This window comes from Chinchilla lanigera, unplaced genomic scaffold, assembly GCF_000276665.1.
Source record: "Chinchilla lanigera isolate Chin_1 unplaced genomic scaffold, ChiLan1.0 scaffold00008, whole genome shotgun sequence".
Lineage (NCBI taxonomy): Eukaryota > Metazoa > Chordata > Mammalia > Rodentia > Chinchillidae > Chinchilla > Chinchilla lanigera.
Genome location: NW_004955409.1, coordinates 10832266 through 10839420, shown reverse-complemented (window position 1 = coordinate 10839420; position 7155 = coordinate 10832266).

Sequence of the window (7155 nt, the reverse complement as noted above, 5' to 3'; positions counted from 1 at the left end):
TACCTTATCATCTCTCACATCATAAGAACTCTTCTTCATTTTTACCTCAGTTTCCCTGCTAGCTGTTGGTCACTCCACAGTTTACCCTTGCAACAAAACAAAAAAACCTGCCTATCCTTAGCAGCTCCAATGTCAAGGTCACCAAAGAATGTCACCTTAGTAAACCCTTTGGGCTTCTGGACTCCATTTTGGAGCTGCTGTCGTTACTGCAGAACCTTGTAGCAACTCTGACATAGCTGATCATTCCTCTTCTTCAGTATATTTTCTTTACTGGGCTTCAAACACACCCCATTCTCTTAGTTTTCCTCTTAATTCACTAGCCACCCCCTCTAAGTCTCCATTGCTAATTTTTTCTCTTCTCTTGAGAGCTCCAGAGCTCAGCTTTTCTTCCTCCCTCCCTCCCTCTCTCTCTTCCTTCCTTCCTTCTTTCCTGGCTTTCTTTCTTTCTTTCCTTTCTCTCTTCCTTTTCTCTCTTTCTTTCTCTCTTATTTTTTTGTTTTGTTTTTGTTTTTGTTTTGTTTTTGAGACAGTGCCTCACTATGTAGTTCAGGCTAGACTTGAACTCATTATGTAGCACTAGATTGGCCTTGAACTAATGGTGATCCTCCTGCCTCAGCCTCCCAAGTGCTGGGGTTACAGACATGTGCCACTACTCCCAGTAGTTATCTTCTAATTTCTATCTGTACTCACAATATGATAATTTAATCTAGCTTTATGGCTTTAAATACCAAGTGTCAGTCACAGTCCTCTAAGAAGCAGATGCAAAGCAGGATTAAATGTTCTCTGAAAAGATCTGTGCACTGTAAAGCATAAAAGAAGCAGAAAAGGGCAGAGTGATATCACTCTGGGCAGAGTGACATCACCTTCAGGTCACAGTGACATCAATGCAAAGAGAGATGGGAGCATAGTGGTTTGGATAGGAACAGCTTCAAGCTGCTGATAAATCTTACAATGTATAGCCAAGGTAATGGGGGACCTGGGGCCAGTTTTCCCTAGAATTGTTCCATGACCTGCAGGAATAGGTCTGCCATGTCAGTAATGGGTTGGAACACCCAAAAACTGCACACCAGGGGCTGCTACAGAAGTCAAAAGGAATCAAGATCTGTGTGTAAACATGGCAGTGGATTTGAACAGTGGATCTAAGCAGGGTATCAGTCAGCTACACTCTCCACAGCAAATCTGAGCAGCCCATTTCCGTGGCTAGCACAGTCTATCCTTTATGCTCCACAGATCCACTTTTCCACGTAGGTTTGGAAAGCAGCAATTCTATAGTTGTTTAGTCTTAAGATAAAACTAAGAAAGGGGCATTGTTGTAATTGGTACCAGGCCATAACTGGTACATAGCAGTGCCTTCCATTCCCCATCCCAAATCTCCCTCCCCCCTCACCTCTGAACTCATCTGTCTTGGCTTGCTTGGTTGCTATGGTCTCAATGTTTCCATCCCCCCAAAATCTATGTGTTAAAATCCTAACCCCCAAAGTCGTGGCATTAGGAGGTAGAAGCTTGGGAGGTGATTATTATATTACCAGAATGTTGAGATCTTGTCCCATGATGATGAAAAATGAGGAAGAGCCTGGGTGCAAGCAAAGATAAGACATAAAGGCAGGAAAGTAAAGCTCTCACCAGCTTGGCGGGGGATCTCAGTAAGATACCCAAGAAAACTCTTTGTCTAGGAGTTTTTAAGGGATTTAGAAGGGAGCTTGAGCTGGTGTGTAAACAATATAATCTCAACTGGGTAGGAGACTATATACTTTTCAGACTCCAATCTAGACAGTGTTCATTCAATGCCCATGTAGGGTCCATGAGCCCTGGAGCCAAGGGCCTGCCTGACCATGTCTGAAGAGGTCCCAGACAGCGGAAGGACACCTGGCAGATGTTTTTGTAAGATTCCAGGAAGGCCATGACTCAGCAGATTCCATTTTGGGCTTCTGGACTCCATTTTGGAGCTGCTGTCGTTACTGCCCAATAGAATCCTAATTCCCGCCTCACAAATTCCTGTTATAATTAGATCGTGATAGTGGAGCCCTCATGATTGGAATGAGGTTCCTATGAAGGAGAACCTAGAGAGCTAGGTAGCTTTCCCACCAAGTGAGGGCACAGCAAGAAAGTGTCATCTGTTATGTAGCAAGCAGCCCTTTCCAGACATCAACTCTGCTGACACCTTGATCTTGGACCTCCCCAGCCTCTTGAACTGAAGAAATAAATTTTGGTTGTTTGGAAGCCACTCAGTCTTTAGTATTTGTTATAGCAGCCTGAACAGATGAAAAATAATGGTGGTGTGACCAAACCTTCCTTTCTGAGGTGGCTGGGCGCTGGATAATCACATCTCCTCAGGCTGGCAGTGCTGCCTGTGTTCTGTCACAGTTACATCAGGGCCAGGGAGCAGCAAGAGGTTTCCAAGCAGATCATCTAGGCCCCATGTGTCTTCCTCTTCCTACACACCTTAGAGAGTAGCAGCTACCTCAATTTTCTTGCTCTTCTCCAAGTATAAGGAATCTAAGTGTCTTGATAGTGACTATAACTATGTAGATTAATTTTCCCCTTGTAAGACTGAGTCTCCTTGGGGATCAGGAGCTCTAAGTCTGCAAATCCCACAGTTGCAGGAATGAGAAGCACAAGACCTGTTAATGGACCACTGAGGGTAATGGGAGAGGGACATTCATGCTTCTGCCCCGTGGTTCCTTGTTACTGATTCTTTTTAAGGGGGATACCATGTCACACAGAGGTCTCTTGTTCAGCATCTATCTATATTGCATCCTGTAGGATACCACCCCTTCCTCTCAGAGTATTGCCTCTGAGCCATGGTTTCGACTATGACTTTACAAAGCTGTTTTAAAATTCTGTGAAGCTGCCTTCTTTGGGGAAATACGGGATATAACACAACCCATGGAAATCCTGGGCATTGGCTCACTCCAGTACCTCCATTACTGCAAAATGCATCTCCTGTCAAATCCTGCACTACATGGGATCCTAGGCCTGGCATTCAACATACCGCGTAGGGATGCCAGCTCTGGGAAGAAAAGGCAATGTCATGCCTGGAATATGCAACTTCTCTATGGGGAGAAACAACTAGTCCTTCTAGGATGGAAGGAACCTAATTTATTGACTTGCCATTAAGTGGTTGTTTGGTTTTCTTAAGGAAACTACATCTGGTGCTCAGCATTGGTCTATGTTATGGACTGGTTGGACATTCAAAGGTAGCAGCAGCTGAATCAGGCCAGTAGTCTCCAGTCAACCACTGTGGCCACTTCACCCATCTGCCCATCATGCCCACCTAGGGTAGCTGAGGCTGAGGTCTGGCTAATGCCAACTGGAGGAGTTAATTTATTTGCTTGGTTATTCAAAGACTCTTCCATGGTGGAGGTTTTCTGGTGAGCATTAATATACCATACCAAGATCATCATACTCCATACTCCCCTAAGAGCCATCTGTCTTTCCCATTTTCTTTATTTTATTCTCTTCTAGTTTATTTACACTTGCAATCAAACCCAGAGCCTCACACATCACCACTGAGCTGTATCCCCAGCCCTCCACCTTCAGAACCATTCATGAGTGTGGCTATGGTGTGTAATTACGGCTACAATGTATTTTCAGTTTACACAATATACAAAGTCAACCCATCTGTACCCCAAGTTTAGGGTGATGCCTCCTTCTTCAGGCAGTCACATAGGCTCCCACAGTCCCCTCGCACTCATGAGTACTCCTGCTCCAGCTCACACTCGTGGCCATTAGGGAGCAGGGGCACTCTGCCACCGTGGGTGACATGGATTACCCATGATGCCTTCATGCTCTGTGCTTCTGTGTGGGTTTTGATCCCAAAGTTTCCAGTCCCCTTACAATAGGTTGCTAGCATGTTCATCTGACTTAATAGATTAGATGACAGGAATTTTGGTCAATTTTGTCTGGAATATAGTAGGAGCTCAGCAAATATTTATTAAAGAAATAAAAAGCAGAGAAAAACACAATACAAACCAAAGAAAAGTGAAAAGGATTTCTAAATTAATTCTTTGAGCTGACTTTTAAAATCAAGGAAACTTCAGCAAGACTAGGTAATTTACAAAGGAAGGTGATGCCAATCAGCACTGTTGGAATCAAAAATCTTTATAGTGGTTTTAAAATTTAATAAATCTTATCACATTTACAGCTACCACTCCGGTCAGCCTCCTTTCCTGAACTCGTAGCTGTTTTTCTCTGCTTCCAATCTGCACCTGGCCACAGTCATTTTCTACACGACAACCAGAGTGATCTTTTTTCAAAGCTTTTGGTTTCAAACTAATTTTAGATTTACAGAAAAGTTTCAAAACCGGAAGAGTTCCCATTTATCCTTTACCCAGCTTCTCCTAATGTTAATCTCTTATAATCATAACAGAATTATCAAAACCAGGAAGTGAACACTGGTATGATATTATTAACCAAACTGCAGGCCTTGTTCATATTTCCCTCATTGTTCCACTCGCGGTCTTTATCTCTTCCAGGATCATGGCCAGGCCCCACATTGCATTTAATTATTTTATTTGCCTTAATAACCTCTAATAGCTGAGAGCTCCTTAGTGTTTACGTGTCTTTTATGGCTGCAACACTTTTCTTGAAGAGGACTGGGAAGTCAGTGAAGTAATTAATATATGACATCCAAGACAGAGAGAGAAAAAATAACTAGTTAGAACAATCTTGTCAGTAAATTTGAAAGTTTCAGTTCATAAATAATTCCTTAAAACACAAAATGAGTTAAAGCAGACTGAAAAAGAAAATTCAAAGAGGATTTATTCAATAAAAGAAATTAAGCAACATATAATAACAATAATTTACAAGCTATTCTAATGAGGAAAATAAGAGGGTTCAAGCTTCCATCTTTCATTATGAAAAGAATACATGCTTGATACTAAACATAGACAAGGGCAGTATGAGAAAAGAAAGATGCAGAATAATTCCCCTGTGAGTTTTAGAGCTTCAGTCTTGCTAATTTATGTGGATAAGAAAACACAGTCATCTCAAGACACTTAGAAAAAACATTTGATAAAAGATGACACACATTTACGGTTTTCTAAAAAATATTTTTGAGCTTGCTGAACTTGATAAGGAACATCTGCCAAGAAACTAGAGCAAAGTGTAGAAGTACTTTCTTTAAAGAAAAATAGATTCCTGTCACCACTATTTCTATTTAACAATCTATTTGAGGTCCAAGGAAAACAGAAAAAAAAAAACCAAAAACAAAAAAAAAACAGGCAATATGACTGGAATGAGAGAAATAAAACTATCATTATATAGGTTATATCATGCTATGCACACAATAAAGTAATTGAAATTTAAAAGTTCACTAATTTTAGAAGCTGAAAATATCTGATTTGATGATTAAGAGGAGGAAGAACTAAAGAGGACATCTGTTTTTCCAGATTGGAAAACTATGTTACTCCGTACCATTAATTTACATTGCTAATTCTGGAGGAAAGTGAACCCAAAGTTAGGGTAGAGCCAGACCAAGTATGTGGTTTCCTGGGGAATTAATTTATCTATAAGATGCCATTAAAAAAATCACAAGAAGTTTAAGAAGATGGAACAAAGTATTTTTATCATAACTTCTATTAAAGCAATCAGTACATGTACTACAAGGTTTCCTCTGAAGAGCACGAGAGATGAGATCAAGGTTTTCTTCTCCTCACAGGCATACACAGGTAAAGGTGGCAGCTTTCTGAATGATTTCTAAGAAAGGAGGTCTGACCCAGCCATACAAGTTGTGTTTCCCTAATGGGATTCCCAGGTTTGAAGCCACGCTGACTTGGTCAGGAAAAAGAGAGGCTGGGTTTGCGGATCAGTAACAATTCATTCTCTGCTTTTCCCTCATTAGTCTCAGCCTCTATTCTAAATAAACAGTGAAAAAGAGGAGTGGCAAACTGTTCCCTAGCTTTGGGCCTACAGGTCAGTCTCTTCCTGGGTACGGGAAGCCAGTGGGGTCAGTGCATTATGCATCAATGAGTTCTGAAGATTTCAAGTAGATAGGTATACGCACGTGTATCTGGAACTCGGAATTCCATATCTGAGAGCTAGCAGTATATGGAGAAAACCTGAAACCATAGGCATGGGTGGACCAGGTAGAAATGTCAAGAGCAAAATGAGAAGAGAGGAGCCCCAAGAATGGGAAGCTGAAGAAGCAATGCTCAGCACAAGTGGTGTATCAGTAGCACCTATTTTCTGGTGCTAGTGATACAATAGCACGCACTGGGTGAGTTATAAAGAAAAGAGTTGTTTGTTGGCTCAAGCTTAGAGGACTAAGGTCAAGGGGTGATGGTCTTCTTGCTAGCAGAGTCCCAAGGGGAGGCAGGACAGCATGTGGCAAGGGACAGGGAGTGTGCATCTATATGTATGCTCTAGTCTCTCTCCGTCTTCTTAAAAAAGTCACCAGCATTCAATTATAAGGACTCCACCCTGACGACCTTATCGGACCGATTCTACTCAACCCCCAAAGGCCCCACCTGTAAACATCACATTCAGATTAAGTTTCCACCCTCTTACTACCTCACAATGGAGATTAAACTCAGGGTCTCAGAGGGGTCAAAGCATATTCAAACCATAACAGGTGGCCAAGGTGGAGGAAGAAAACTATGACAATATCTTATCAGATCCCAGGAAGAGAGAACACACTGAAGAAGAAATTTGCAACAATGACAAATATTAGCAGAGTGAAAAGTTCTTGCTATCCAAGTCACATAGGCCATTTCATCAAATTTAATCTATTCTTATTAAGGTGGTGGTGGTGGTGGTGGTGGTGGTGGTGTGTGTGTGTGTGTGTGTGTGTGTGTGTGTTGCTGGGAATCAAACCCAGGGCCTTGTGTATGCGAGGCAAGAATGCTACCACTGAGCCCCAGCCCCAGCCCATAAAGTGGTGATTTTCAAAGCTGTAAGATTTCACCCTGAAAAATTCATTCAGTAATCATTTATTCTAGCCATTTTAGCAAAGACTGTGTGCATAGACTCAATATATAAAGTTTCCTTTCCTTACTCACTTAATCTCCTAAACCATCTGGACTCGGTATTCTATTTCTACGTCCATGAAGGTCAAATAGTTTTTCTGATAGTGTGACCTTCAGTTTCCTGTACTATTTCCCCCCAGGGTTTTAGAGCCATTAAAAACACAGAAAGAATTCATGTGTTAATTCTTTT